At 41.6% G+C, this 27,886-nt stretch overlaps 33 non-coding genes across 33 annotated transcripts; all 33 read left to right on the top strand.

Moving 5' to 3' along the window:
- Positions 1-1,356: 1,356 nt before the first annotated feature.
- On the top strand, positions 1,357-1,428 carry TRNAW-CCA (transfer RNA tryptophan (anticodon CCA)). Its single transcript has one exon. It is a non-coding gene; the product is annotated as a tRNA-Trp (tRNA).
- Positions 1,429-2,286: 858 nt separating this feature from the next.
- On the top strand, positions 2,287-2,358 carry TRNAW-CCA (transfer RNA tryptophan (anticodon CCA)). The gene has a single exon. It is a non-coding gene; the product is annotated as a tRNA-Trp (tRNA).
- A 401-nt stretch (positions 2,359-2,759) lies between these two features.
- TRNAW-CCA (transfer RNA tryptophan (anticodon CCA)) lies at positions 2,760-2,831 on the top strand. Its single transcript has one exon. It is a non-coding gene; the product is annotated as a tRNA-Trp (tRNA).
- An 858-nt stretch (positions 2,832-3,689) lies between these two features.
- TRNAW-CCA (transfer RNA tryptophan (anticodon CCA)) lies at positions 3,690-3,761 on the top strand. The gene has a single exon. It is a non-coding gene; the product is annotated as a tRNA-Trp (tRNA).
- Positions 3,762-4,923: 1,162 nt separating this feature from the next.
- TRNAW-CCA (transfer RNA tryptophan (anticodon CCA)) lies at positions 4,924-4,995 on the top strand. The gene has a single exon. It is a non-coding gene; the product is annotated as a tRNA-Trp (tRNA).
- Positions 4,996-5,379: 384 nt separating this feature from the next.
- On the top strand, positions 5,380-5,451 carry TRNAW-CCA (transfer RNA tryptophan (anticodon CCA)). Its single transcript has one exon. It is a non-coding gene; the product is annotated as a tRNA-Trp (tRNA).
- Positions 5,452-7,368: 1,917 nt separating this feature from the next.
- On the top strand, positions 7,369-7,440 carry TRNAW-CCA (transfer RNA tryptophan (anticodon CCA)). The gene has a single exon. It is a non-coding gene; the product is annotated as a tRNA-Trp (tRNA).
- An 858-nt stretch (positions 7,441-8,298) lies between these two features.
- TRNAW-CCA (transfer RNA tryptophan (anticodon CCA)) lies at positions 8,299-8,370 on the top strand. The gene has a single exon. It is a non-coding gene; the product is annotated as a tRNA-Trp (tRNA).
- Positions 8,371-10,288: 1,918 nt separating this feature from the next.
- TRNAW-CCA (transfer RNA tryptophan (anticodon CCA)) lies at positions 10,289-10,360 on the top strand. Its single transcript has one exon. It is a non-coding gene; the product is annotated as a tRNA-Trp (tRNA).
- Positions 10,361-11,218: 858 nt separating this feature from the next.
- TRNAW-CCA (transfer RNA tryptophan (anticodon CCA)) lies at positions 11,219-11,290 on the top strand. The gene has a single exon. It is a non-coding gene; the product is annotated as a tRNA-Trp (tRNA).
- Positions 11,291-12,452: 1,162 nt separating this feature from the next.
- Positions 12,453-12,524, top strand: TRNAW-CCA (transfer RNA tryptophan (anticodon CCA)). The gene has a single exon. It is a non-coding gene; the product is annotated as a tRNA-Trp (tRNA).
- An 827-nt stretch (positions 12,525-13,351) lies between these two features.
- Positions 13,352-13,423, top strand: TRNAW-CCA (transfer RNA tryptophan (anticodon CCA)). The gene has a single exon. It is a non-coding gene; the product is annotated as a tRNA-Trp (tRNA).
- A 398-nt stretch (positions 13,424-13,821) lies between these two features.
- Positions 13,822-13,893, top strand: TRNAW-CCA (transfer RNA tryptophan (anticodon CCA)). The gene has a single exon. It is a non-coding gene; the product is annotated as a tRNA-Trp (tRNA).
- Positions 13,894-14,893: 1,000 nt separating this feature from the next.
- Positions 14,894-14,965, top strand: TRNAW-CCA (transfer RNA tryptophan (anticodon CCA)). Its single transcript has one exon. It is a non-coding gene; the product is annotated as a tRNA-Trp (tRNA).
- Positions 14,966-15,792: 827 nt separating this feature from the next.
- TRNAW-CCA (transfer RNA tryptophan (anticodon CCA)) lies at positions 15,793-15,864 on the top strand. The gene has a single exon. It is a non-coding gene; the product is annotated as a tRNA-Trp (tRNA).
- Positions 15,865-16,262: 398 nt separating this feature from the next.
- Positions 16,263-16,334, top strand: TRNAW-CCA (transfer RNA tryptophan (anticodon CCA)). Its single transcript has one exon. It is a non-coding gene; the product is annotated as a tRNA-Trp (tRNA).
- Positions 16,335-17,736: 1,402 nt separating this feature from the next.
- TRNAW-CCA (transfer RNA tryptophan (anticodon CCA)) lies at positions 17,737-17,808 on the top strand. The gene has a single exon. It is a non-coding gene; the product is annotated as a tRNA-Trp (tRNA).
- Positions 17,809-18,210: 402 nt separating this feature from the next.
- Positions 18,211-18,282, top strand: TRNAW-CCA (transfer RNA tryptophan (anticodon CCA)). Its single transcript has one exon. It is a non-coding gene; the product is annotated as a tRNA-Trp (tRNA).
- Positions 18,283-18,865: 583 nt separating this feature from the next.
- On the top strand, positions 18,866-18,937 carry TRNAW-CCA (transfer RNA tryptophan (anticodon CCA)). The gene has a single exon. It is a non-coding gene; the product is annotated as a tRNA-Trp (tRNA).
- Positions 18,938-19,209: 272 nt separating this feature from the next.
- On the top strand, positions 19,210-19,281 carry TRNAW-CCA (transfer RNA tryptophan (anticodon CCA)). Its single transcript has one exon. It is a non-coding gene; the product is annotated as a tRNA-Trp (tRNA).
- Positions 19,282-20,139: 858 nt separating this feature from the next.
- TRNAW-CCA (transfer RNA tryptophan (anticodon CCA)) lies at positions 20,140-20,211 on the top strand. Its single transcript has one exon. It is a non-coding gene; the product is annotated as a tRNA-Trp (tRNA).
- Positions 20,212-20,483: 272 nt separating this feature from the next.
- On the top strand, positions 20,484-20,555 carry TRNAW-CCA (transfer RNA tryptophan (anticodon CCA)). Its single transcript has one exon. It is a non-coding gene; the product is annotated as a tRNA-Trp (tRNA).
- An 858-nt stretch (positions 20,556-21,413) lies between these two features.
- On the top strand, positions 21,414-21,485 carry TRNAW-CCA (transfer RNA tryptophan (anticodon CCA)). Its single transcript has one exon. It is a non-coding gene; the product is annotated as a tRNA-Trp (tRNA).
- An 827-nt stretch (positions 21,486-22,312) lies between these two features.
- On the top strand, positions 22,313-22,384 carry TRNAW-CCA (transfer RNA tryptophan (anticodon CCA)). The gene has a single exon. It is a non-coding gene; the product is annotated as a tRNA-Trp (tRNA).
- Positions 22,385-22,782: 398 nt separating this feature from the next.
- On the top strand, positions 22,783-22,854 carry TRNAW-CCA (transfer RNA tryptophan (anticodon CCA)). Its single transcript has one exon. It is a non-coding gene; the product is annotated as a tRNA-Trp (tRNA).
- A 401-nt stretch (positions 22,855-23,255) lies between these two features.
- On the top strand, positions 23,256-23,327 carry TRNAW-CCA (transfer RNA tryptophan (anticodon CCA)). The gene has a single exon. It is a non-coding gene; the product is annotated as a tRNA-Trp (tRNA).
- An 859-nt stretch (positions 23,328-24,186) lies between these two features.
- On the top strand, positions 24,187-24,258 carry TRNAW-CCA (transfer RNA tryptophan (anticodon CCA)). The gene has a single exon. It is a non-coding gene; the product is annotated as a tRNA-Trp (tRNA).
- A 272-nt stretch (positions 24,259-24,530) lies between these two features.
- TRNAW-CCA (transfer RNA tryptophan (anticodon CCA)) lies at positions 24,531-24,602 on the top strand. The gene has a single exon. It is a non-coding gene; the product is annotated as a tRNA-Trp (tRNA).
- An 858-nt stretch (positions 24,603-25,460) lies between these two features.
- On the top strand, positions 25,461-25,532 carry TRNAW-CCA (transfer RNA tryptophan (anticodon CCA)). Its single transcript has one exon. It is a non-coding gene; the product is annotated as a tRNA-Trp (tRNA).
- A 398-nt stretch (positions 25,533-25,930) lies between these two features.
- On the top strand, positions 25,931-26,002 carry TRNAW-CCA (transfer RNA tryptophan (anticodon CCA)). Its single transcript has one exon. It is a non-coding gene; the product is annotated as a tRNA-Trp (tRNA).
- A 401-nt stretch (positions 26,003-26,403) lies between these two features.
- On the top strand, positions 26,404-26,475 carry TRNAW-CCA (transfer RNA tryptophan (anticodon CCA)). Its single transcript has one exon. It is a non-coding gene; the product is annotated as a tRNA-Trp (tRNA).
- An 858-nt stretch (positions 26,476-27,333) lies between these two features.
- TRNAW-CCA (transfer RNA tryptophan (anticodon CCA)) lies at positions 27,334-27,405 on the top strand. The gene has a single exon. It is a non-coding gene; the product is annotated as a tRNA-Trp (tRNA).
- A 272-nt stretch (positions 27,406-27,677) lies between these two features.
- On the top strand, positions 27,678-27,749 carry TRNAW-CCA (transfer RNA tryptophan (anticodon CCA)). The gene has a single exon. It is a non-coding gene; the product is annotated as a tRNA-Trp (tRNA).
- Positions 27,750-27,886: the final 137 nt, after the last annotated feature.

Here is a 27,886-nt window from a genome sequence, read left to right as displayed (position 1 = left end):
AACATTGCTCTTAACCAGTTCTCAGTCCTTCTTCAAGTAGGGTATCACTGGCCTACATGTCAATCTTTTACGAACATAAGCTTTATTAAGTTTCCTACTTCTGTCTTAGTCTTCTTTCTGAAATGTTTCTCAAGAGCAAGACAGGACTATCAGATAGGCAGTTGCCGATAGCCTCAGTTTAGGGGAGGAATGAAAGAAGGCTAAAAAGGTAACTTTTAGAGGTTGGTTGTTTCTTGGAAATGTTTTTATTGGAACAAATAGCTGTCCATGGAAAAAAGCTGTCCATGGACATGTCTTTCTGGGATATGAAATCAAAGGTCCTGAATCAATGTGAGAGCTCATCGTGGCAGTTGACCTCTTGGCGCAACGGTAGCGCATCTAGTTCCAGATCAGAAGTTTGCGTGATCAAATCACGTTGGGGTCAGGAGTGCATTTCCTCCTTGCTTAAGCACAGAAACATTGCTCTTAACCTGCTAATTTTAACCAGTTCTCAGTCCTAGGCAGTTGCCGATAGCCTCAGTTGAGGGGGAGAAATGAAAAAAGGCTAAAAAGGTAACTTTTAGAGGTTGGTTGTTTCTTGGAAATATTTTTATTGGAACAAAAAGCTGTCCATTGAAAATAGCTGTCCATGGAAATGTCTTTCTAGGATATGAAATCATGGGTCCTGAATCAATGTGAGAGCTCACAGTGCCAGTTGACCTCGTGGCGCAACGGTAGCACGTCTGACTCCAGATCAGAAGGTTGTGTGGTAAAAAAGGTAACTTTTAGAGGTTGGTTGTTTCTTGGAAATGTTTTTATTGGAAGAAATAGCTGTCCATGGAAAAAAGCTGTCCATGGATATGTCTTTCTAGGATATGAAATCAAAGGTCCTGAATCAATGTGAGAGCTCATAGTGCCAGTTGACCTCTTGGCGCAACGGTAGCGCGTCTAATTCCAGATCAGAAGGTTGCGTGTTCAAATCACGTCGGGGTCAGGAGTGCATTTCCTCCTTGCTTAAGCACAGAAACATTGCTCTTAACCAGTTCTCAGTCCTTCTTCAAGTAGGGTATCACTGGCCTACATGTCAATCTTTTACGAACATAAGCTTTATTAAGTTTCCTACTTCTGTCTTAGTCTTCTTTCTGAAATGTTTCTCAAGAGCAAGACAGGACTATCAGATAGGCAGTTGCCGATAGCCTCAGTTTAGGGGAGGAATGAAAGAAGGCTAAAAAGGTAACTTTTAGAGGTTGGTTGTTTCTTGGAAATGTTTTTATTGGAACAAATAGCTGTCCATGGAAAAAAGCTGTCCATGGAAATGTCTTTCTAGGATATGAAATCAAAGGTCCTGAATCAATGTGAGAGCCCACAGTGCAAGTTGACCTTGTGGCGCAACGGTAGCGCGTCTGACTCCAGATCAGAAGGTTGCGTGTTCAAATCACGTCGGGGTCAGAAGTCTTTTTCCTCCTTGCTTAAGCACAGAAACATTGCTCTTAACCTGCTAATTTTAACCAGTTCTCAGTCCTTCTTCAAGAAGGGCATAACTGGCCTTCATGTAAAAATAAATTTTACGAACATAAGCTTTCCTAAGTTTCCTACTTCTGTCTTAGTCTTCTTTCTGAAATGTTTCTCAAGAGCAAGACAGGACTATCAGATAGGCATTTGCCGATAGCCTCAGTTTAGGGGGAGGAATGAAAGAAGGCTAAAAAGGTAACTTTTAGAGGTTGGTTGTTTCTTGGAAATGTTTTTATTGGAACAAATAGCTGTCCATGGAAAAAAGCTGTCCATGGAAATGTCTTTCTAGGATATGAAATCAAAGGTCCTGAATCAATGTGAGAGCTCATAGTGCCAGTTGACCTCTTGGCGCAACGGTAGCGCGTCTAATTCCAGATCAGAAGGTTGCGTGTTCTAATCACGTCGGTGTCAGGAGTCCATTTCATCCTTGCTTAAGCACAGAAACATTGCTCTTAACCAGTTCTCAGTCCTTCTTCAAGTAGGGTATCACTGGCCTTCATGTCAATCTTTTACGAACATAAGCTTTATTAAGTTTCCTACTTCTGTCTTAGTCTTCTTTCTGAAATGTTTCTCAAGAGCAAGACAGGACTATCAGATAGGCAGTTGCCGATAGCCTCAGTTTAGGGGGAGGAATGAAAGAAGGCTAAAAAGGTAACTTTTAGAGGTTGGTTGTTTCTTGGAAATGTTTTTATTGGAACAAATAGCTGTCCATGGAAAAAAGCTGTCCATGGAAATGTCTTTCTAGGATATGAAATCAAAGGTCCTGAATCAATGTGAGAGCTGACAGTGCAAGTTGACCTCGTGGCGCAACGGTAGCGCGTCTGACTCCAGATCAGAAAGTTGCGTGTTCAAATCACGTCGGGGTCAGAAGTCTTTTTCCTCCTTGCTTAAGCACAGAAACATTGCTCTTAACCTGCAAATTTTAACCAGTTCTCAGTCCTTCTTCAAGAAGAGCATAACTGGCCTTCATGTAAAAATAAATTTTACGAACATAAGCTTTATTAAGTTTCCTACTTCTGTCTTAGTCTTCTTTCTGAAATGTTTCTCAAGAGCAAGACAGGACTATCAGATAGGCAGTTGCCGATAGCCTCAGTTTAGGGGAGGAATGAAAGAAGGCTAAAAAGGTAACTTTTAGAGGTTGGTTGTTTCTTGGAAATGTTTTTATTGGAACAAATAGCTGTCCATGGAAAAAAGCTGTCCATGGAAATGTCTTTCTAGGATATGAAATCAAAGGTCCTGAATCAATGTGAGAGCCCACAGTGCAAGTTGACCTTGTGGCGCAACGGTAGCGCGTCTGACTCCAGATCAGAAGGTTGCTTGTTCAAATCACGTCGGGGTCAGAAGTCTTTTTCCTCCTTGCTTAAGCACAGAAACATTGCTCTTAACCTGCTAATTTTAACCAGTTCTCAGTCCTTCTTCAAGAAGGGCATAACTGGCCTTCATGTAAAAATAAATTTTACGAACATAAGCTTTCCTAAGTTTCCTACTTCTGTCTTAGTCTTCTTTCTGAAATGTTTCTCAAGAGCAAGACAGGACTATCAGATAGGCATTTGCCGATAGCCTCAGTTTAGGGGGAGGAATGAAAGAAGGCTAAAAAGGTAACTTTTAGAGGTTGGTTGTTTCTTGGAAATGTTTTTATTGGAACAAATAGCTGTCCATGGAAAAAAGCTGTCCATGGAAATGTCTTTCTAGGATATGAAATCAAAGGTCCTGAATCAATGTGAGAGCTCATAGTGCCAGTTGACCTCTTGGCGCAACGGTAGCGCGTCTAATTCCAGATCAGAAGGTTGCGTGTTCTAATCACGTCGGTGTCAGGAGTCCATTTCATCCTTGCTTAAGCACAGAAACATTGCTCTTAACCAGTTCTCAGTCCTTCTTCAAGTAGGGTATCACTGGCCTTCATGTCAATCTTTTACGAACATAAGCTTTATTAAGTTTCCTACTTCTGTCTTAGTCTTCTTTCTGAAATGTTTCTCAAGAGCAAGACAGGACTATCAGATAGGCAGTTGCCGATAGCCTCAGTTTAGGGGGAGGAATGAAAGAAGGCTAAAAAGGTAACTTTTAGAGGTTGGTTGTTTCTTGGAAATGTTTTTATTGGAACAAATAGCTGTCCATGGAAAAAAGCTGTCCATGGAAATGTCTTTCTAGGATATGAAATCAAAGGTCCTGAATCAATGTGAGAGCTGACAGTGCAAGTTGACCTCGTGGCGCAACGGTAGCGCGTCTGACTCCAGATCAGAAAGTTGCGTGTTCAAATCACGTCGGGGTCAGAAGTCTTTTTCCTCCTTGCTTAAGCACAGAAACATTGTTCTTAACCTGCAAATTTTAACCAGTTCTCAGTCCTTCTTCAAGAAGAGCATAACTGGCCTTCATGTAAAAATAAATTTTACGAACATAAGCTTTCCTAAGTTTCCTACTTCTGTCTTAGTCTTCTTTCTGAAATGTTTCTCAAGAGCAAGACAGGACTATCAGATAGGCAGTTGCCGATAGCCTCAGTTTAGGGGGAGGAATGAAAGAAGGCTAAAAAGGTAACTTTTAGAGGTTGGTTGTTTCTTGGAAATGTTTTTATTGGAACAAATAGCTGTCCATGGAAAAAAGCTGTCCATGGAAATGTCTTTCTAGGATATGAAATCAAAGGTCCTGAATCAATGTGAGAGCTCATAGTGCCAGTTGACCTCTTGGCGCAACGGTAGCGCGTCTTATTCCAGATCAGAAGGTTGCGTGTTCAAATCACGTCAGGGTCAGGAGTCCATTTCCTCCTTGCTTAAGCACAGAAACATTGCTCTTAACCAGTTCTCAGTCCTTCTTCAAGTAGGGTATCACTGGCCTTCATGTCAATCTTTTACGAACATAAGCTTTATTAAGTTTCCTACTTCTGTCTTAGTCTTCTTTCTGAAATGTTTCTCAAGAGCAAGACAGGACTATCAGATAGGCAGTTGCCGATAGCCTCAGTTTAGGGGGAGGAATGAAAGAAGGCTAAAAAGGTAACTTTTAGAGGTTGGTTGTTTCTTGGAAATGTTTTTATTGGAACAAATAGCTGTCCATGGAAAAAAGCTGTCCATGGAAATGTCTTTCCAGGATATGAAATCAAAGGTCCTGAATCAATGTGAGAGCTCATAGTGCCAGTTGACCTCTTGGCGCAACGGTAGCGTGTCTTATTCCAGATCAGAAGGTTGCGTGTTCAAATCACGTCAGGGTCAGGAGTCCATTTCCTCCTTGCTTAAGCACAGAAACATTGCTCTTAACCAGTTCTCAGTCCTTCTTCAAGTAGGGTATCACTGGCCTTCATGTCAATCTTTTACGAACATAAGCTTGGAAAATGTTTTTATTGGAACAAATAGCTGTCCATGGAAAAAAGCTGTCCATGGAAATGTCTTTCTAGGATATGAAATCAAAGGTCCTGAATCAATGTGAGAGCTCATAGTGCCAGTTGACCTCTTGGCGCAATGGTAGCGCGTCTAATTCCAGATCAGAAGGTTGCGTGTTCAAATCACGTCGGGGTCAGGAGTGCATTTCCTCCTTGCTTAAGCACAGAAACATTGCTCTTAACCAGTTCTCAGTCCTTCTTCAAGTAGGGTATCACTGGCCTACATGTCAATCTTTTACGAACATAAGCTTTATTAAGTTTCCTACTTCTGTCTTAGTCTTCTTTCTGAAATGTTTCTCAAGAGCAAGACAGGACTATCAGATAGGCAGTTGCCGATAGCCTCAGTTTAGGGGGAGGAATGAAAGAAGGCTAAAAAGGTAACTTTTAGAGGTTGGTTGTTTCTTGGAAATGTTTTTATTGGAACAAATAGCTGTCCATGGAAAAAAGCTGTCCATGGAAATGTCTTTCTAGGATATGAAATCAAAGGTCCTGAATCAATGTGAGAGCTCACAGTGCAAGTTGACCTCGTGGCGCAACGGTAGCGCGTCTGACTCCAGATCAGAAGGTTGCGTGTTCAAATCACGTCGGGGTCAGAAGTCTTTTTCCTCCTTGCTTAAGCACAGAAACATTGCTCTTAACCTGCTAATTTTAACCAGTTCTCAGTCCTTCTTCAAGAAGGGCATAACTGGCCTTCATGTAAAAATAAATTTTACGAACATAAGCTTTCCTAAGTTTCCTACTTCTGTCTTAGTCTTCTTTCTGAAATGTTTCTCAAGAGCAAGACAGGACTATCAGATAGGCAGTTGCCGATAGCCTCAGTTTAGGGGGAGGAATGAAAAAAGGCTAAAAAGGTAACTTTTAGAGGTTGGTTGTTTCTTGGAAATGTTTTTATTGGAACAAATAGCTGTCCATGGAAAAAAGCTGTCCATGGAAATGTCTTTCTAGGATATGAAAGACAGGACTATCAGATAGCGCGTCTGACTCCAGATCAGAAGGTTGCGTGTTCAAATCCCGTCGGGGTCAGAAGTCTTTTTTCCTCCTTGCTTAAGCACAGAAACATTGCTCTTAACCTGCTAATTTTAACCAGTTCTCAGTCCTTCTTCAAGAAGGGTATAACTGGCCTTCATGTAAAAAAATTTTTACGAACATAAGCTTTCCTAAGTTTCCTACTTCTGTCTTAGTCTTCTTTCTGAAATGTTTCTCAAGAGCAAGACAGGACTATCAGATAGGCAGTTGCCGATAGCCTCAGTTTAGGGGGAGGAATGAAAGAAGGCTAAGAAGGTCAAGAGCAAGACAGGACTATTAGATAGGCAGTTGCCGATAGCCTCAGTTTAGGGGGAGGAATGAAAGTAGGCTAAAAAGGTAACTTTTAGAGGTTGGTTGTTTCTTGGAAATGTTTTTATTGGAAGAAATAGCTGTCCATGGAAAAAAGCTGTCCATGGACATGTCTTTCTGGGATATGAAATCAAAGGTCCTGAATCAATGTGAGAGCTCATCGTGGCAGTTGACCTCTTGGCGCAACGGTAGCACATCTAGTTCCAGATCAGAAGTTTGCGTGATCAAATCACGTTGGGGTCAGGAGTGCATTTCCTCCTTGCTTAAGCACAGAAACATTGCTCTTAACCTGCTAATTTTAACCAGTTCTCAGTCCTAGGCAGTTGCCGATAGCCTCAGTTTAGGGGGAGAAATGAAAAAAGGCTAAAAAGGTAACTTTTAGAGGTTGGTTGTTTCTTGGAAATATTTTTATTGGAACAAAAAGCTGTCCATTGAAAATAGCTGTCCATGGAAATGTCTTTCTAGGATATGAAATCATGGGTCCTGAATCAATGTGAGAGCTCACAGTGCCAGTTGACCTCGTGGCGCAACGGTAGCACGTCTGACTCCAGATCAGAAGGTTGTGTGGTAAAAAAGGTAACTTTTAGAGGTTGGTTGTTTCTTGGAAATGTTTTTATTGGAAGAAATAGCTGTCCATGGAAAAAAGCTGTCCATGGATATGTCTTTCTAGGATATGAAATCAAAGGTCCTGAATCAATGTGAGAGCTCATAGTGCCAGTTGACCTCTTGGCGCAACGGTAGCGCGTCTAATTCCAGATCAGAAGGTTGCGTGTTCAAATCACGTCGGGGTCAGGAGTGCATTTCCTCCTTGCTTAAGCACAGAAACATTGCTCTTAACCAGTTCTCAGTCCTTCTTCAAGTAGGGTATCACTGGCCTACATGTCAATCTTTTACGAACATAAGCTTTATTAAGTTTCCTACTTCTGTCTTAGTCTTCTTTCTGAAATGTTTCTCAAGAGCAAGACAGGACTATCAGATAGGCAGTTGCCGATAGCCTCAGTTTAGGGGAGGAATGAAAGAAGGCTAAAAAGGTAACTTTTAGAGGTTGGTTGTTTCTTGGAAATGTTTTTATTGGAACAAATAGCTGTCCATGGAAAAAAGCTGTCCATGGAAATGTCTTTCTAGGATATGAAATCAAAGGTCCTGAATCAATGTGAGAGCCCACAGTGCAAGTTGACCTTGTGGCGCAACGGTAGCGCGTCTGACTCCAGATCAGAAGGTTGCGTGTTCAAATCACGTCGGGGTCAGAAGTCTTTTTCCTCCTTGCTTAAGCACAGAAACATTGCTCTTAACCTGCTAATTTTAACCAGTTCTCAGTCCTTCTTCAAGAAGGGCATAACTGGCCTTCATGTAAAAATAAATTTTACGAACATAAGCTTTCCTAAGTTTCCTACTTCTGTCTTAGTCTTCTTTCTGAAATGTTTCTCAAGAGCAAGACAGGACTATCAGATAGGCATTTGCCGATAGCCTCAGTTTAGGGGGAGGAATGAAAGAAGGCTAAAAAGGTAACTTTTAGAGGTTGGTTGTTTCTTGGAAATGTTTTTATTGGAACAAATAGCTGTCCATGGAAAAAAGCTGTCCATGGAAATGTCTTTCTAGGATATGAAATCAAAGGTCCTGAATCAATGTGAGAGCTCATAGTGCCAGTTGACCTCTTGGCGCAACGGTAGCGCGTCTAATTCCAGATCAGAAGGTTGCGTGTTCTAATCACGTCGGTGTCAGGAGTCCATTTCATCCTTGCTTAAGCACAGAAACATTGCTCTTAACCAGTTCTCAGTCCTTCTTCAAGTAGGGTATCACTGGCCTTCATGTCAATCTTTTACGAACATAAGCTTTATTAAGTTTCCTACTTCTGTCTTAGTCTTCTTTCTGAAATGTTTCTCAAGAGCAAGACAGGACTATCAGATAGGCAGTTGCCGATAGCCTCAGTTTAGGGGGAGGAATGAAAGAAGGCTAAAAAGGTAACTTTTAGAGGTTGGTTGTTTCTTGGAAATGTTTTTATTGGAACAAATAGCTGTCCATGGAAAAAAGCTGTCCATGGAAATGTCTTTCTAGGATATGAAATCAAAAGTCCTGAATCAATGTGAGAGCTCACAGTGCAAGTTGACCTCGTGGCGCAACGGTAGCGCGTCTGACTCCAGATCAGAAGGTTGCGTGTTCAAATCACGTCGGGGTCAGAAGTCTTTTTCCTCCTTGCTTAAGCACAGAAACATTGCTCTTAACCTGCTAATTTTAACCAGTTCTCAGTCCTTCTTCAAGAAGGGCATAACTGGCCTTCATGTAAAAATAAATTTTACGAACATAAGCTTTCCTAAGTTTCCTACTTCTGTCTTAGTCTTCTTTCTGAAATGTTTCTCAAGAGCAAGACAGGACTATCAGATAGGCAGTTGCCGATAGCCTCAGTTTAGGGGGAGGAATGAAAAAAGGCTAAAAAGGTAACTTTTAGAGGTTGGTTGTTTCTTGGAAATGTTTTTATTGGAACAAATAGCTGTCCATGGAAAAAAGCTGTCCATGGAAATGTCTTTCTAGGATATGAAAGACAGGACTATCAGATAGCGCGTCTGACTCCAGATCAGAAGGTTGCGTGTTCAAATCCCGTCGGGGTCAGAAGTCTTTTTTCCTCCTTGCTTAAGCACAGAAACATTGCTCTTAACCTGCTAATTTTAACCAGTTCTCAGTCCTTCTTCAAGAAGGGTATAACTGGCCTTCATGTAAAAAAAATTTTTACGAACATAAGCTTTCCTAAGTTTCCTACTTCTGTCTTAGTCTTCTTTCTGAAATGTTTCTCAAGAGCAAGACAGGACTATCAGATAGGCAGTTGCCGATAGCCTCAGTTTAGGGGGAGGAATGAAAGAAGGCTAAGAAGGTCAAGAGCAAGACAGGACTATTAGATAGGCAGTTGCCGATAGCCTCAGTTTAGGGGGAGGAATGAAAGTAGGCTAAAAAGGTAACTTTTAGAGGTTGGTTGTTTCTTGGAAATGTTTTTATTGGAAGAAATAGCTGTCCATGGAAAAAAGCTGTCCATGGACATGTCTTTCTGGGATATGAAATCAAAGGTCCTGAATCAATGTGAGAGCTCATCGTGGCAGTTGACCTCTTGGCGCAACGGTAGCACATCTAGTTCCAGATCAGAAGTTTGCGTGATCAAATCACGTTGGGGTCAGGAGTGCATTTCCTCCTTGCTTAAGCACAGAAACATTGCTCTTAACCTGCTAATTTTAACCAGTTCTCAGTCCTAGGCAGTTGCCGATAGCCTCAGTTTAGGGGGAGAAATGAAAAAAGGCTAAAAAGGTAACTTTTAGAGGTTGGTTGTTTCTTGGAAATATTTTTATTGGAACAAAAAGCTGTCCATTGAAAATAGCTGTCCATGGAAATGTCTTTCTAGGATATGAAATCATGGGTCCTGAATCAATGTGAGAGCTCACAGTGCCAGTTGACCTCGTGGCGCAACGGTAGCACGTCTGACTCCAGATCAGAAGGTTGTGTGGTAAAAAAGGTAACTTTTAGAGGTTGGTTGTTTCTTGGAAATGTTTTTATTGGAAGAAATAGCTGTCCATGGAAAAAAGCTGTCCATGGATATGTCTTTCTAGGATATGAAATCAAAGGTCCTGAATCAATGTGAGAGCTCATAGTGCCAGTTGACCTCTTGGCGCAACGGTAGCGCGTCTAATTCCAGATCAGAAGGTTGCGTGTTCAAATCACGTCGGGGTCAGGAGTGCATTTCCTCCTTGCTTAAGCACAGAAACATTGCTCTTAACCAGTTCTCAGTCCTTCTTCAAGTAGGGTATCACTGGCCTACATGTCAATCTTTTACGAACATAAGCTTTATTAAGTTTCCTACTTCTGTCTTAGTCTTCTTTCTGAAATGTTTCTCAAGAGCAAGACAGGACTATCAGATAGGCAGTTGCCGATAGCCTCAGTTTAGGGGAGGAATGAAAGAAGGCTAAAAAGGTAACTTTTAGAGGTTGGTTGTTTCTTGGAAATGTTTTTATTGGAACAAATAGCTGTCCATGGAAAAAAGCTGTCCATGGAAATGTCTTTCTAGGATATGAAATCAAAGGTCCTGAATCAATGTGAGAGCCCACAGTGCAAGTTGACCTTGTGGCGCAACGGTAGCGCGTCTGACTCCAGATCAGAAGGTTGTGTGTTCAAATCACGTCGGGGTCAGAAGTCTTTTTCCTCCTTGCTTAAGCACAGAAACATTGCTCTTAACCTGCTAATTTTAACCAGTTCTCAGTCCTTCTTCAAGAAGGGCATAACTGGCCTTCATGTAAAAATAAATTTTACGAACATAAGCTTTCCTAAGTTTCCTACTTCTGTCTTAGTCTTCTTTCTGAAATGTTTCTCAAGAGCAAGACAGGACTATCAGATAGGCATTTGCCGATAGCCTCAGTTTAGGGGGAGGAATGAAAGAAGGCTAAAAAGGTAACTTTTAGAGGTTGGTTGTTTCTTGGAAATGTTTTTATTGGAACAAATAGCTGTCCATGGAAAAAAGCTGTCCATGGAAATGTCTTTCTAGGATATGAAATCAAAGGTCCTGAATCAATGTGAGAGCTCATAGTGCCAGTTGACCTCTTGGCGCAACGGTAGCGCGTCTAATTCCAGATCAGAAGGTTGCGTGTTCTAATCACGTCGGTGTCAGGAGTCCATTTCATCCTTGCTTAAGCACAGAAACATTGCTCTTAACCAGTTCTCAGTCCTTCTTCAAGTAGGGTATCACTGGCCTTCATGTCAATCTTTTACGAACATAAGCTTTATTAAGTTTCCTACTTCTGTCTTAGTCTTCTTTCTGAAATGTTTCTCAAGAGCAAGACAGGACTATCAGATAGGCAGTTGCCGATAGCCTCAGTTTAGGGGGAGGAATGAAAGAAGGCTAAAAAGGTAACTTTTAGAGGTTGGTTGTTTCTTGGAAATGTTTTTATTGGAACAAATAGCTGTCCATGGAAAAAAGCTGTCCATGGAAATGTCTTTCTAGGATATGAAATCAAAGGTCCTGAATCAATGTGAGAGCTGACAGTGCAAGTTGACCTCGTGGCGCAACGGTAGCGCGTCTGACTCCAGATCAGAAAGTTGCGTGTTCAAATCACGTCGGGGTCAGAAGTCTTTTTCCTCCTTGCTTAAGCACAGAAACATTGCTCTTAACCTGCAAATTTTAACCAGTTCTCAGTCCTTCTTCAAGAAGAGCATAACTGGCCTTCATGTAAAAATAAATTTTACGAACATAAGCTTTCCTAAGTTTCCTACTTCTGTCTTAGTCTTCTTTCTGAAATGTTTCTCAAGAGCAAGACAGGACTATCAGATAGGCAGTTGCCGATAGCCTCAGTTTAGGGGGAGGAATGAAAGAAGGCTAAAAAGGTAACTTTTAGAGGTTGGTTGTTTCTTGGAAATGTTTTTATTGGAACAAATAGCTGTCCATGGAAAAAAGCTGTCCATGGAAATGTCTTTCTAGGATATGAAATCAAAGGTCCTGAATCAATGTGAGAGCTCATAGTGCCAGTTGACCTCTTGGCGCAACGGTAGCGCGTCTTATTCCAGATCAGAAGGTTGCGTGTTCAAATCACGTCAGGGTCAGGAGTCCATTTCCTCCTTGCTTAAGCACAGAAACATTGCTCTTAACCAGTTCTCAGTCCTTCTTCAAGTAGGGTATCACTGGCCTTCATGTCAATCTTTTACGAACATAAGCTTTATTAAGTTTCCTACTTCTGTCTTAGTCTTCTTTCTGAAATGTTTCTCAAGAGCAAGACAGGACTATCAGATAGGCAGTTGCCGATAGCCTCAGTTTAGGGGGAGGAATGAAAGAAGGCTAAAAAGGTAACTTTTAGAGGTTGGTTGTTTCTTGGAAATGTTTTTATTGGAACAAATAGCTGTCCATGGAAAAAAGCTGTCCATGGAAATGTCTTTCCAGGATATGAAATCAAAGGTCCTGAATCAATGTGAGAGCTCATAGTGCCAGTTGACCTCTTGGCGCAACGGTAGCGTGTCTTATTCCAGATCAGAAGGTTGCGTGTTCAAATCACGTCAGGGTCAGGAGTCCATTTCCTCCTTGCTTAAGCACAGAAACATTGCTCTTAACCAGTTCTCAGTCCTTCTTCAAGTAGGGTATCACTGGCCTTCATGTCAATCTTTTACGAACATAAGCTTGGAAAATGTTTTTATTGGAATAAATAGCTGTCCATGGAAAAAAGCTGTCCATGGAAATGTCTTTCCAGGATATGAAATCAAAGGTCCTGAATCAATGTGAGAGCTCACAGTGCAAGTTGACCTCGTGGCGCAACGGTAGCGCGTCTGACTCCAGATCAGAAGGTTGCGTGTTCAAATCACGTCGGGGTCAGAAGTCTTTTTTCCTCCTTGCTTAAGCACAGAAACATTGCTCTTAACCTGCTAATTTTAACCAGTTCTCAGTCCTTCTTCAAGAAGGGTATAACTGGCCTTCATGTAAAAAAAAATTTACGAACATAAGCTTTCCTAAGTTTCCTACTTCTGTCTTAGTCTTCTTTCTGAAATGTTTCTCAAGAGCAAGACAGGACTATCAGATAGGCAGTTGCCGATAGCCTCAGTTTAGGGGGAGGAATGAAAGAAGGCTAAGAAGGTCAAGAGCAAGACAGGACTATTAGATAGGCAGTTGCCGATAGCCTCAGTTTAGGAGGAGGAATGAAAGTAGGCTAAAAAGGTAACTTTTAGAGGTTGGTTGTTTCTTGGAAATGTTTTTATTGGAAGAAATAGCTGTCCATGGAAAAAAGCTGTCCATGGACATGTCTTTCTGGGATATGAAATCAAAGGTCCTGAATCAATGTGAGAGCTCATCGTGCCATTTGACCTCTTGGCGCAACGGTAGCGCATCTAGTTCCAGATCAGAAGTTTGCGTGTTCAAATCACGTTGGGGTCAGGAGTCCATTTCCTCCTTGCTTAAGCACAGAAACATTGCTCTTAACCTGCTAATTTTAACCAGTTCTCAGTCCTAGGCAGTTGCCGATAGCGTCAGTTTAGGGGGAGAAATGAAAGAAGGCTAAAAAGGTAACTTTTAGAGGTTGGTTGTTTCTTGGAAATATTTTTATTGGAACAAAAAGCTGTCCATTGAAAATAGCTGTTCATGGAAATGTCTTTCTAGGATATGAAATCAAAGGTCCTGAATCAATGTGAGAGCTCATAGTGCCAGTTGACCTCGTGGCGCAACGGTAACGCGTCTGACTCCAGATCAGAAGGTTGTGTGTTCAAATCACGTCGGGGTCAGGAGTCCCTTTCCTTCTTGCTTAAGCACAGAAACATTGCTCTTAACCTGCTAATCTTAACCAGTTCTCAGTCCTTCTTCAAGTAGGGTATCACTGGCCTTCATGTCAATCTTTTACGAACATAAGCTTTATTAAGTTTCCTACTTCTGTCTTAGTCTTCTTTCTGAAATGTTTCTCAAGAGCAAGACAGGACTATCAGATAGGCAGTTGCCGATAGCCTCAGTTTAGGGGGAGGAATGAAAGAAGGCTAAAAAGGTAACTTTTAGAGGTTGGTTGTTTCTTGGAAATGTTTTTATTGGAACAAATAGCTGTCCATGGAAAAAAGCTGTCCATGGAAATGTCTTTCCAGGATATGAAATCAAAGGTCCTGAATCAATGTGAGAGCTCACAGTGCAAGTTGACCTCGTGGCGCAACGGTAGCGCGTCTGACTCCAGATCAGAAGGTTGCGTGTTCAAATCACGTGGGGGTCAGAAGTCTTTTTCCTCCTTGCTTAAGCACAGAAACATTGCTCTTAATCTGCTAATTTTAACCAGTTCTCAGTCCTTCTTCAAGAAGGGTATAACTGGCCTTCATGTCGGGATCAGTTGTTTCTTGGAAATGTTTTTATTGGAACAAATAGCTGTCCATGGAAAAAAGCTGTCCATGGAAATGTCTTTCTAGGATATGAAATCAAAGGTCCTGAATAAATGTGAGAGCTCATAGTGCCAGTTGACCTCTTGGCGCAACGGTAGCGCGTCTAATTCCAGATCAGAAGGTTACTTGTTCAAATCACGTCAGGGTCAGGAGTCCATTTCCTCCTTGCTTAAGCACAGAAACATTGCTCTTAACCAGTTCTCAGTCCTTCTTCAAGTAGGGTATCACTGGCCTTCATGTCAATCTTTTACGAACATAAGCTTTATTAAGTTTCCTACTTCTGTCTTAGTCTTCTTTCTGAAATGTTTCTAAAGAGCAAGACAGGACTATCAGATAGGCAGTTGCCGATAGCCTCAGTTTAGGGGGAGGAATGAAAGAAGGCTAAAAAGGTAACTTTTAGAGGTTGGTTGTTTCTTGGAAATGTTTTTATTGGAACAAATAGCTGTCCATGGAAAAAAGCTGTCCATGGAAATGTCTTTCTAGGATATGAAATCAAAGGTCCTGAATCAATGTGAGAGCTCATAGTGCCAGTTGACCTCTTGGCGCAACGGTAGCGCGTCTTTTTCCAGATCAGAAGGTTGCGTGTTCAAATCACGTCAGGGTCAGGAGTCCATTTCCTCCTTGCTTAAGCACAGAAACATTGCTCTTAACCAGTTCTCAGTCCTTCTTCAAGTAGGGTATCACTGGCCTTCATGTCAATCTTTTACGAACATAAGCTTGGAAAATGTTTTTATTGGAATAAATAGCTGTCCATGGAAAAAAGCTGTCCATGGAAATGTCTTTCCAGGATATGAAATCAAAGGTCCTGAATCAATGTGAGAGCTCACAGTGCAAGTTGACCTCGTGGCGCAACGGTAGCGCGTCTGACTCCAGATCAGAAGGTTGCGTGTTCAAATCACGTCGGGGTCAGAAGTCTTTTTTCCTCCTTGCTTAAGCACAGAAACATTGCTCTTAACCTGCTAATTTTAACCAGTTCTCAGTCCTTCTTCAAGAAGGGTATAACTGGCCTTCATGTAAAAAAATTTTTACGAACATAAGCTTTCCTAAGTTTCCTACTTCTGTCTTAGTCTTCTTTCTGAAATGTTTCTCAAGAGCAAGACAGGACTATCAGATAGGCAGTTGCCGATAGCCTCAGTTTAGGGGGAGGAATGAAAGAAGGCTAAGAAGGTCAAGAGCAAGACAGGACTATTAGATAGGCAGTTGCCGATAGCCTCAGTTTAGGAGGAGGAATGAAAGTAGGCTAAAAAGGTAACTTTTAGAGGTTGGTTGTTTCTTGGAAATGTTTTTATTGGAAGAAATAGCTGTCCATGGAAAAAAGCTGTCCATGGACGTGTCTTTCTGGGATATGAAATCAAAGGTCCTGAATCAATGTGAGAGCTCATCGTGCCAGTTGACCTCTTGGCGCAACGGTAGCGCATCTAGTTCCAGATCAGAAGTTTGCGTGTTCAAATCACGTTGGGGTCAGGAGTCCATTTCCTCTTTGCTTAAGCACAGAAACATTGCTCTTAACCTGCTAATTTTAACCAGTTCTCAGTCCTAGGCAGTTGCCGATAGCGTCAGTTTAGGGGGAGAAATGAAAGAAGGCTAAAAAGGTAACTTTTAGAGGTTGGTTGTTTCTTGGAAATATTTTTATTGGAACAAAAAGCTGTCCATTGAAAATAGCTGTTCATGGAAATGTCTTTCTAGGATATGAAATCAAAGGTCCTGAATCAATGTGAGAGCTCATAGTGCCAGTTGACCTCGTGGCGCAACGGTAGCGCGTCTGACTCCAGATCAGAAGGTTGTGTGTCCAAATCACGTCGGGGTCAGGAGTCCCTTTCCTTCTTGCTTAAGCACAGAAACATTGCTCTTAACCTGCTAATCTTAACCAGTTCTCAGTCCTTCTTCAAGTAGGGTATCACTGGCCTTCATGTCAATCTTTTACGAACATAAGCTTTATTAAGTTTCCTACTTCTGTCTTAGTCTTCTTTCTGAAATGTTTCTCAAGAGCAAGACAGGACTATCAGATAGGCAATTGCCGATAGCCTCAGTTTAGGGGGAGGAATGAAAGAAGGCTAAAAAGGTAACTTTTAGAGGTTGGTTGTTTCTTGGAAATGTTTTTATTGGAACAAATAGCTGTCCATGGAAAAAAGCTGTCCATGGAAATGTCTTTCCAGGATATGAAATCAAAGGTCCTGAATCAATGTGAGAGCTCACAGTGCAAGTTGACCTCGTGGCGCAACGGTAGCGCGTCTGACTCCAGATCAGAAGGTTGCGTGTTCAAATCACGTGGGGGTCAGAAGTCTTTTTCCTCCTTGCTTAAGCACAGAAACATTGCTCTTAATCTGCTAATTTTAACCAGTTCTCAGTCCTTCTTCAAGAAGGGTATAACTGGCCTTCATGTAAAAAAAATTTTACGAACATAAGCTTTCCTAAGTTTCCTACTTCTGTCTTAGTCTTCTTTCTGAAATGTTTCTCAAGAGCAAGACAGGACTATCAGATAGGCAGTTGCCGATAGCCTCAGTTTAGGGGGAGGAATGAAAGAAGGCTAAGAAGGTCAAGAGCAGGACAGGACTATTAGATAGGCAGTTGCCGATAGCCTCAGTTTAGGGGGAGGAATGAAAGTAGGCTAAAAAGGTAACTTTTAGAGGTTGGTTGTTTCTTGGAAATGTTTTTATTGGAAGAAATAGCTGTCCATGGAAAAAAGCTGTCCATGGAAATGTCTTTCTAGGATATGAAATCAAAGGTCCTGAATCAATAGCTCTTCGTGCCAGTTGACCTCTTGGCGCAACGGTAGTGCATCTAGTTCCAGATCCGAAGTTTGCGTGTTCAAATCACGTTGGGGTCAGGAGTCCATTTCCTCCTTGCTTAAGCACAGAAACATTGCTCTTAATCTGCTAATTTTAACCAGTTCTCAGTCCTTCTTCAAGAAGGGTATCACTGGCCTTCATGTCAATTTTTTCCGAATATAAGCTTTCCTAAGTTCCTACTTCTGTCTCAGTCTTCTTTCTGAAATGTTTCTCAAGAGCAAGACAGGACTATCAGATAGGCAGTTGCCGATAGCCTCAGTTTAGGGGGAGAAATTAAAGAAGGCTAAAAAGGTAACTTTTAAAGGTTGGTTGTTTCTTGGAAATGTTTTTATTGGAACAAAAAGCTGTCCATGGAAAAAAGCTGTCCATGGAAATGTCTTTCTAGGATATGAAATCAAAGGTCCTGAATCAATGTGAGAGCTCATAGTGCCAGTTGACCTCTTGGCGCAACGGTAGCGCGTCTAATTCCAGATCAGAAGGTTGCGTGTTCAAATCAAGTCGGGGTCAGGAGTGCAGTTCCTCCTTGCTTAAGCACAGAAACATTGCTCTTAACCAGTTCTCAGTCCTTCTTCAAGTAGGGTATCACTGGCCTACATGTCAATCTTTTACGAACATAAGCTTTATTAAGTTTCCTACTTCTGTCTTAGTCTTCTTTCTGAAATCTTTCTCAAGAGCAAGACAGGACTATCAGATAGGCAGTTGCCGATAGCCTCAGTTTAGGGGGAGGAATGAAAGAAGGCTAAAAAGGTAACTTTTAGAGGTTGGTTGTTTCTTGGAAATGTTTTTATTGGAACAAATAGCTGTCCATGGAAAAAAGCTGTCCATGGAAATGTCTTTCTAGGATATGAAATCAAAGGTCCTGAATCAATGTGAGAGCTCACATTGCAAGTTGACCTCGTGGCGCAACGGTAGCGCGTCTGACTCCAGATCAGAAGGTTGCGTGTTCAAATCACGTCGGGGTCAGAAGTCTTTTTCCTCCTTGCTTAAGCACAGAAACATTGCTCTTAACCTGCTAATTTTAACCAGTTCTCAGTCCTTCTTCAAGAAGGGCATAACTGGCCTTCATGTAAAAATAAATTTTACGAACATAAGCTTTCCTAAGTTTCCTACTTCTGTCTTAGTCTTCTTTCTGAAATGTTTCTCAAGAGCAAGACAGGACTATCAGATAGGCAGTTGCCGATAGCCTCAGTTTAGGGGGAGGAATGAAAGAAGGCTAAAAAGGTAACTTTTAAAGGTTGGTTGTTTCTTGGAAATGTTTTTATTGGAACAAAAAGCTGTCCATGGAAAAAAGCTGTCCATGGAAATGTCTTTCTAGGATATGAAATCAAAGGTCCTGAATCAATGTGAGAGCTCACAGTGCAAGGTGACCTCGTGGCGCAACGGTAGCGCGTCTGACTCCAGATCAGAAGGTTGCGTGTTCAAATCACGTCGGGATCAGTTGTTTCTTGGAAATGTTTTTATTGGAACAAATAGCTGTCCATGGAAAAAAGCTGTCCATGGAAATGTCTTTCTAGGATATGAAATCAAAGGTCCTGAATAAATGTGAGAGCTCATAGTGCCAGTTGACCTCTTGGCGCAACGGTAGCGCGTCTAATTCTAGATCAGAAGGTTGCTTGTTCAAATCACGTCAGGGTCAGGAGTCCATTTCCTCCTTGCTTAAGCACAGAAACATTGCTCTTAACCAGTTCTCAGTCCTTCTTCAAGTAGGGTATCACTGGCCTTCATGTCAATCTTTTACGAACATAAGCTTTATTAAGTTTCCTACTTCTGTCTTAGTCTTCTTTCTGAAATGTTTCTAAAGAGCAAGACAGGACTATCAGATAGGCAGTTGCCGATAGCCTCAGTTTAGGGGGAGGAATGAAAGAAGGCTAAAAAGGTAACTTTTAGAGGTTGGTTGTTTCTTGGAAATGTTTTTATTGGAACAAATCGCTGTCCATGGAAAAAAGCTGTCCATGGAAATGTCTTTCCAGGATATGAAATCAAAGGTCCTGAATCAATGGGAGAGCTCACAGTTCAAGTTGACCTCGTGGCGCAACGGTTGCGCGTCTGACTCCAGATCAGAAGGTTGCGTGTTCAAATCACGTCGGGGTCAGAAGTCTTTTTCCTCCTTGCTTCAACACAGAAACATTGCTCTTAACCTGCTAATTTTAACCAGTTCTCAGTCCTAGGCAGTTGCCGATAGCCTCAGTTTAGGGGGAGAAATGAAAGAAGGCTAAAAAGGTAACTTTTAGAGGTTGGTTGTTTCTTGGAAATATTTTTATTGGAACAAAAAGCTGTCCATTGAAAATAGCTGTCCATGGAAATGTCTTTCTAGGATATGAAATCAAAGGTCCTGAATCAATGTGAGAGCTCATAGTGCAAGTTGACCTCGTGGCGCAACGGTAGCGCGTCTGACTCCAGATCAGAAGGTTGCGTGTTCAAATCACGTCGGGGTCAGAAGTCTTTTTCCTCCTTGCTTAAGCACAGAAACATTGCTCTTAACCTGCTAATTTTAACCAGTTCTCAGTCCTTCTTCAAGAAGGGCATAACTGGCCTTCATGTAAAAATAAATTTTACGAACATAAGCTTTCTTAAGTTTCCTACTTCTGTCTTAGTCTTCTTTCTGAAATGTTTCTCAAGAGCAAGACAGGACTATCAGATAGGCAGTTGCCGATAGCCTCAGTTTAGGGGGAGGAATGAAAGAAGGCTAAAAAGGTAACTTTTAGAGGTTGGTTGTTTCTTGGAAATGTTTTTATTGGAACAAATAGCTGTCCATGGAAAAAAGCTGTCCATGGAAATGTCTTTCTAGGATATGAAATCAAAGGTCCTGAATAAATGTGAGAGCTCATAGTGCCAGTTGACCTCTTGGCGCAACGGTAGCGCGTCTAATTCCAGATCAGAAGGTTGCGTGTTCAAATCACGTCAGGGTCAGGAGTCCATTTCCTCCTTGCTTAAGCACAGAAACATTGCTCTTAACCAGTTCTCAGTCCTTCTTCAAGTAGGGTATCACTGGCCTTCATGTCAATCTTTTACGAACATAAGCTTTATTAAGTTTCCTACTTCTGTCTTAGTCTTCTTTCTGAAATGTTTCTAAAGAGCAAGACAGGACTATCAGATAGGCAGTTGCCGATAGCCTCAGTTTAGGGGGGGGAATGAAAGAAGGCTAAAAAGGTAACTTTTAGAGGTTGGTTGTTTCTTGGAAATGTTTTTATTGGAACAAATCGCTGTCCATGGAAAAAAGCTGTCCATGGAAATGTCTTTCCAGGATATGAAATCAAAGGTCCTGAATCAATGTGAGAGCTCACAGTTCAAGTTGACCTCGTGGCGCAACGGTAGCGCGTCTGACTCCAGATCAGAAGGTTGCGTGTTCAGATGACGTCGGGGTCAGAAGTCTTTTTCCTCCTTGCTTCAACACAGAAACATTGCTCTTTACCTGCTAATTTTAACCAGTTCTCAGTCCTAGGCAGTTGCCGATAGCCTCAGTTTAGGGGGAGAAATGAAAGAAGGCTAAAAAGGTAACTTTTAGAGGTTGGTTGTTTCTTGGAAATATTTTTATTGGAACAAAAAGCTGTCCATTGAAAATAGCTGTCCATGGAAATGTCTTTCTAGGATATGAAATCAAAGGTCCTGAATCAATGTGAGAGCTCATAGTGCAAGTTGACCTCGTGGCGCAACGGTAGCGCGTCTGACTCCAGATCAGAAGGTTGCGTGTTCAAATCACGTCGGGGTCAGAAGTCTTTTTCCTCCTTGCTTAAGCACAGAAACATTGCTCTTAACCTGCTAATTTTAACCAGTTCTCAGTCCTTCTTCAAGAAGGGCATAACTGGCCTTCATGTAAAAATAAATTTTACGAACATAAGCTTTCCTAAGTTTCCTACTTCTGTCTTAGTCTTCTTTCTGAAATGTTTCTCAAGAGCAAGACAGGACTATCAGATAGGCAGTTGCCGATAGCCTCAGTTTAGGGGGAGGAATGAAAGAAGGCTAAAAAGGTAACTTTTAGAGGTTGGTTGTTTCTTGGAAATGTTTTTATTGAAACAAATAGCTGTCCATGGAAAAAAGCTGTCCATGGAAATGTCTTTCTAGGATATGAAATCAAAGGTCCTGAATCAATGTGAGAGCTCATAGTGCCAGTTGACCTCTTGGCGCAACGGTAGCGCGTCTTTTTCCAGATCAGAAGGTTGCGTGTTCAAATCACGTCAGGGTCAGGAGTCCATTTCCTCCTTGCTTAAGCACAGAAACATTGCTCTTAACCAGTTCTCAGTCCTTCTTCAAGTAGGGTATCACTGGCCTTCATGTCAATCTTTTACGAACATAAGCTTTATTAAGTTTCCTACTTCTGTCTTAGTCTTCTTTCTGAATTGTTTCTCAAGAGCAAGACAGGACTATCAGATAGGCAGTTGCCGATAGCCTCAGTTTAGGGGGAGGAATGAAAGAAGGCTAAAAAGGTAACTTTTAGAGGTTGGTTGTTTCTTGGAAATGTTTTTATTGGAATAAATAGCTGTCCATGGAAAAAAGCTGTCCATGGAAATGTCTTTCCAGGATATGAAATCAAAGGTCCTGAATCAATGTGAGAGCTCACAGTGCAAGTTGACCTCGTGGCGCAACGGTAGCGCGTCTGACTCCAGATCAGAAGGTTGCGTGTTCAAATCACGTCGGGGTCAGAAGTCTTTTTTCCTCCTTGCTTAAGCACAGAAACATTGCTCTTAACCTGCTAATTTTAACCAGTTCTCAGTCCTTCTTCAAGAAGGGTATAACTGGCCTTCATGTAAAAAAAAATTTACGAACATAAGCTTTCCTAAGTTTCCTACTTCTGTCTTAGTCTTCTTTCTGAAATGTTTCTCAAGAGCAAGACAGGACTATCAGATAGGCAGTTGCCGATAGCCTCAGTTTAGGGGGAGGAATGAAAGAAGGCTAAGAAGGTCAAGAGCAAGACAGGACTATTAGATAGGCAGTTGCCGATAGCCTCAGTTTAGGGGGAGGAATGAAAGTAGGCTAAAAAGGTAACTTTTAGAGGTTGGTTGTTTCTTGGAAATGTTTTTATTGGAAGAAATAGCTGTCCATGGAAAAAAGCTGTCCATGGACATGTCTTTCTGGGATATGAAATCAAAGGTCCTGAATCAATGTGAGAGCTCATCGTGCCAGTTGACCTCTTGGCGCAACGGTAGCGCATCTAGTTCCAGATCAGAAGTTTGCGTGTTCAAATCACGTTGGGGTCAGGAGTCCATTTCCTCCTTGCTTAAGCACAGAAACATTGCTCTTAACCTGCTAATTTTAACCAGTTCTCAGTCCTAGGCAGTTGCCAATAGCGTCAGTTTAGGGGGAGAAATGAAAGAAGGCTAAAAAGGTAACTTTTAGAGGTTGGTTGTTTCTTGGAAATATTTTTATTGGAACAAAAAGCTGTCCATTGAAAATAGCTGTCCATGGAAATGTCTTTCTAGGATATGAAATCAAAGGTCCTGAATCAATGTGAGAGCTCATAGTGCCAGTTGACCTCGTGGCGCAACGGTAGCGCGTCTGACTCCAGATCAGAAGGTTGTGTGTCCAAATCACGTCGGGGTCAGGAGTCCCTTTCCTTCTTGCTTAAAAACAGAAACATTGCTCTTAACCTGCTAATCTTAACCAGTTCTCAGTCCTTCTTCAAGTAGGGTATCACTGGCCTTCATGTCAATCTTTTACGAACATAAGCTTTATTAAGTTTCCTACTTCTGTCTTAGTCTTCTTTCTGAAATGTTTCTCAAGAGCAAGACAGGACTATCAGATAGGCAGTTGCCGATAGCCTCAGTTTAGGGGGAGGAATGAAAGAAGGCTAAAAAGGTAACTTTTAGAGGTTGGTTGTTTCTTGGAAATGTTTTTATTGGAACAAATAGCTGTCCATGGAAAAAAGCTGTCCATGGAAATGTCTTTCCAGGATATGAAATCAAAGGTCCTGAATCAATGTGAGAGCTCACAATGCAAGTTGACCTCGTGGCGCAACGGTAGCGCGTCTGACTCCAGATCAGAAGGTTGCGTGTTCAAATCACGTGAGGGTCAGAAGTCTTTTTCCTCCTTGCTTAAGCACAGAAACATTGCTCTTAACCTGCTAATTTTAACCAGTTCTCAGTCCTTCTTCAAGAAGGGTATAACTGGCCTTCATGTAAAAAAAATTTTACGAACATAAGCTTTCCTAAGTTTCCTACTTCTGTCTTAGTCTTCTTTCTGAAATGTTTCTCAAGAGCAAGACAGGACTATCAGATAGGCAGTTGCCGATAGCCTCAGTTTAGGGGGAGGAATGAAAGAAGGCTAAAAAGGTAACTTTTAAAGGTTGGTTGTTTCTTGGAAATATTTTTATTGGAACAAAAAGCTGTCCATGGAAAAAAGCTGTCCATGGAAATGTCTTTCTAGGATATGAAATCAAAGGTCCTGAATCAATGTGAGAGCTCACAGTGCAAGTTGACCTCGTGGCGCAACGGTAGCGCGTCTGACTCCAGATCAGAAGGTTGCGTGTTCAAATCACGTCGGGATCAGAAGTCTTTTTCCTACTTGCTTAAGCACAGAAACATTGCTCTTAACCTGCTAATTTTAACCAGTTCTCAGTCCTTCTTCAAGAAGGGCATAACTGGCCTTCATGTAAAAATAAATTTTACGAACATAAGCTTTCTTAAGTTTCCTACTTCTGTCTTAGTCTTCTTTCTGAAATGTTTCTCAAGAGCAAGACAGGACTATCAGATAGGCAGTTGCCGATAGCCTCAGTTTAGGGGGAGGAATGAAAGAAGGCTAAAAAGGTAACTTTTAGAGGTTGGTTGTTTCTTGGAAATGTTTTTATTGGAACAAATAGCTGTCCATGGAAAAAAGCTGTCCATGGAAATGTCTTTCTAGGATATGAAATCAAAGGTCCTGAATAAATGTGAGAGCTCATAGTGCCAGTTGACCTCTTGGCGCAACGGTAGCGCGTCTAATTCCAGATCAGAAGGTTGCGTGTTCAAATCACGTCAGGGTCAGGAGTCCATTTCCTCCTTGCTTAAGCACAGAAACATTGCTCTTAACCAGTTCTCAGTCCTTCTTCAAGTAGGGTATCACTGGCCTTCATGTCAATCTTTTACGAACATAAGCTTTATTAAGTTTCCTACTTCTGTCTTAGTCTTCTTTCTGAAATGTTTCTAAAGAGCAAGACAGGACTATCAGATAGGCAGTTGCCGATAGCCTCAGTTTAGGGGGGGGGAATGAAAGAAGGCTAAAAAGGTAACTTTTAGAGGTTGGTTGTTTCTTGGAAATGTTTTTATTGGAACAAATCGCTGTCCATGGAAAAAAGCTGTCCATGGAAATGTCTTTCCAGGATATGAAATCAAAGGTCCTGAATCAATGTGAGAGCTCACAGTTCAAGTTGACCTCGTGGCGCAACGGTAGCGCGTCTGACTCCAGATCAGAAGGTTGCGTGTTCAGATCACGTCGGGGTCAGAAGTCTTTTTCCTCCTTGCTTCAACACAGAAACATTGCTCTTTACCTGCTAATTTTAACCAGTTCTCAGTCCTAGGCAGTTGCCGATAGCCTCAGTTTAGGGGGAGAAATGAAAGAAGGCTAAAAAGGTAACTTTTAGAGGTTGGTTGTTTCTTGGAAATATTTTTATTGGAACAAAAAGCTGTCCATTGAAAATAGCTGTCCATGGAAATGTCTTTCTAGGATATGAAATCAAAGGTCCTGAATCAATGTGAGAGCTCATAGTGCAAGTTGACCTCGTGGCGCAACGGTAGCGCGTCTGACTCCAGATCAGAAGGTTGCGTGTTCAAATCACGTCGGGGTCAGAAGTCTTTTTCCTCCTTGCTTAAGCACAGAAACATTGCTCTTAACCTGCTAATTTTAACCAGTTCTCAGTCCTTCTTCAAGAAGGGCATAACTGGCCTTCATGTAAAAATAAATTTTACGAACATAAGCTTTCCTAAGTTTCCTACTTCTGTCTTAGTCTTCTTTCTGAAATGTTTCTCAAGAGCAAGACAGGACTATCAGATAGGCAGTTGCCGATAGCCTCAGTTTAGGGGGAGGAATGAAAGAAGGCTAAAAAGGTAACTTTTAGAGGTTGGTTGTTTCTTGGAAATGTTTTTATTGAAACAAATAGCTGTCCATGGAAAAAAGCTGTCCATGGAAATGTCTTTCTAGGATATGAAATCAAAGGTCCTGAATCAATGTGAGAGCTCATAGTGCCAGTTGACCTCTTGGCGCAACGGTAGCGCGTCTTTTTCCAGATCAGAAGGTTGCGTGTTCAAATCACGTCAGGGTCAGGAGTCCATTTCCTCCTTGCTTAAGCACAGAAACATTGCTCTTAACCAGTTCTCAGTCCTTCTTCAAGTAGGGTATCACTGGCCTTCATGTCAATCTTTTACGAACATAAGCTTTATTAAGTTTCCTACTTCTGTCTTAGTCTTCTTTCTGAATTGTTTCTCAAGAGCAAGACAGGACTATCAGATAGGCAGTTGCCGATAGCCTCAGTTTAGGGGGAGGAATGAAAGAAGGCTAAAAAGGTAACTTTTAGAGGTTGGTTGTTTCTTGGAAATGTTTTTATTGGAATAAATAGCTGTCCATGGAAAAAAGCTGTCCATGGAAATGTCTTTCCAGGATATGAAATCAAAGGTCCTGAATCAATGTGAGAGCTCATAGTGCCAGTTGACCTCGTGGCGCAACGGTAGCGCGTCTGACTCCAGATCAGAAGGTTGTGTGTCCAAATCACGTCGGGGTCAGGAGTCCCTTTCCTTCTTGCTTAAAAACAGAAACATTGCTCTTAACCTGCTAATCTTAACCAGTTCTCAGTCCTTCTTCAAGTAGGGTATCACTGGCCTTCATGTCAATCTTTTACGAACATAAGCTTTATTAAGTTTCCTACTTCTGTCTTAGTCTTCTTTCTGAAATGTTTCTCAAGAGCAAGACAGGACTATCAGATAGGCAGTTGCCGATAGCCTCAGTTTAGGGGGAGGAATGAAAGAAGGCTAAAAAGGTAACTTTTAGAGGTTGGTTGTTTCTTGGAAATGTTTTTATTGGAACAAATAGCTGTCCATGGAAAAAAGCTGTCCATGGAAATGTCTTTCCAGGATATGAAATCAAAGGTCCTGAATCAATGTGAGAGCTCACAATGCAAGTTGACCTCGTGGCGCAACGGTAGCGCGTCTGACTCCAGATCAGAAGGTTGCGTGTTCAAATCACGTGAGGGTCAGAAGTCTTTTTCCTCCTTGCTTAAGCACAGAAACATTGCTCTTAACCTGCTAATTTTAACCAGTTCTCAGTCCTTCTTCAAGAAGGGTATAACTGGCCTTCATGTAAAAAAAATTTTACGAACATAAGCTTTCCTAAGTTTCCTACTTCTGTCTTAGTCTTCTTTCTGAAATGTTTCTCAAGAGCAAGACAGGACTATCAGATAGGCAGTTGCCGATAGCCTCAGTTTAGGGGGAGGAATGAAAGAAGGCTAAAAAGGTAACTTTTAAAGGTTGGTTGTTTCTTGGAAATATTTTTATTGGAACAAAAAGCTGTCCATGGAAAAAAGCTGTCCATGGAAATGTCTTTCTAGGATATGAAATCAAAGGTCCTGAATCAATGTGAGAGCTCACAGTGCAAGTTGACCTCGTGGCGCAACGGTAGCGCGTCTGACTCCAGATCAGAAGGTTGCGTGTTCAAATCACGTCGGGATCAGAAGTCTTTTTCCTCCTTGCTTAAGCACAGAAACATTGCTCTTAACCTGCTAATTTTAACCAGTTCTCAGTCCTTCTTCAAGAAGGGCATAACTGGCCTTCATGTAAAAATAAATTTTACGAACATAAGCTTTCTTAAGTTTCCTACTTCTATCTTAGTCTTCTTTCTGAAATGTTTCTCAAGAGCAAGACAGGACTATCAGATAGGCAGTTGCCGATAGCCTCAGTTTAGGGGGAGGAATGAAAGTAGGCTAAAAAGGTAACTTTTAGAGGTTGGTTGTTTCTTGGAAATGTTTTTATTGGAACAAATAGCTGTCCATGGAAAAAAGCTGTCCATGGAAATGTCTTTCTAGGATATGAAATCAAAGGTCCTGAATAAATGTGAGAGCTCATAGTCCCAGTTGACCTCTTGGCGCAACGGTAGCGCGTCTAATTCCAGATCAGAAGGTTGCGTGTTCAAATCACGTCAGGGTCAGGAGACCATTTCCTCCTTGCTTAAGCACAGAAACATTGCTCTTAACCAGTTCTCAGTCCTTCTTCAAGTAGGGTATCACTGGCCTTCATGTCAATCTTTTACGAACATAAGCTTTATTAAGTTTCCTACTTCTGTCTTAGTCTTCTTTCTGAAATGTTTCTAAAGAGCAAGACAGGACTATCAGATAGGCAGTTGCCGATAGCCTCAGTTTAGGGGGAGGAATGAAAGAAGGCTAAAAAGGTAACTTTTAGAGGTTGGTTGTTTCTTGGAAATGTTTTTATTGGAACAAATCGCTGTCCATGGAAAAAAGCTGTCCATGGAAATGTCTTTCCAGGATATGAAATCAAAGGTCCTGAATCAATGTGAGAGCTCACAGTTCAAGTTGACCTCGTGGCGCAACGGTAGCGCGTCTGACTCCAGATCAGAAGGTTGTGTGTTCAAATCACGTCGGGGTCAGAAGTCTTTTTCCTCCTTGCTTCAACACAGAAACATTGCTCTTAACCTGCTAATTTTAACCAGTTCTCAGTCCTAGGCAGTTGCCGATAGCCTCAGTTTAGGGGGAGAAATGAAAGAAGGCTAAAAAGGTAACTTTTAGAGGTTGGTTGTTTCTTGGAAATATTTTTATTGGAACAAAAAGCTGTCCATTGAAAATAGCTGTCCATGGAAATGTCTTTCTAGGATATGAAATCAAAGGTCCTGAATCAATGTGAGAGCTCATAGTGCAAGTTGACCTCGTGGCGCAACGGTAGCGCGTCTGACTCCAGATCAGAAGGTTGCGTGTTCAAATCACGTCGGGGTCAGAAGTCTTTTTCCTCCTTGCTTAAGCACAGAAACATTGCTCTTAACCTGCTAATTTTAACCAGTTCTCAGTCCTTCTTCAAGAAGGGCATAACTGGCCTTCATGTAAAAATAAATTTTACGAACATAAGCTTTCCTA

This window comes from Hyla sarda, unplaced genomic scaffold, assembly GCF_029499605.1.
Source record: "Hyla sarda isolate aHylSar1 unplaced genomic scaffold, aHylSar1.hap1 scaffold_205, whole genome shotgun sequence".
Lineage (NCBI taxonomy): Eukaryota > Metazoa > Chordata > Amphibia > Anura > Hylidae > Hyla > Hyla sarda.
Note: the sequence above shows the minus strand (reverse complement) of the source record. Positions and strands in the feature narration are given on the sequence as shown.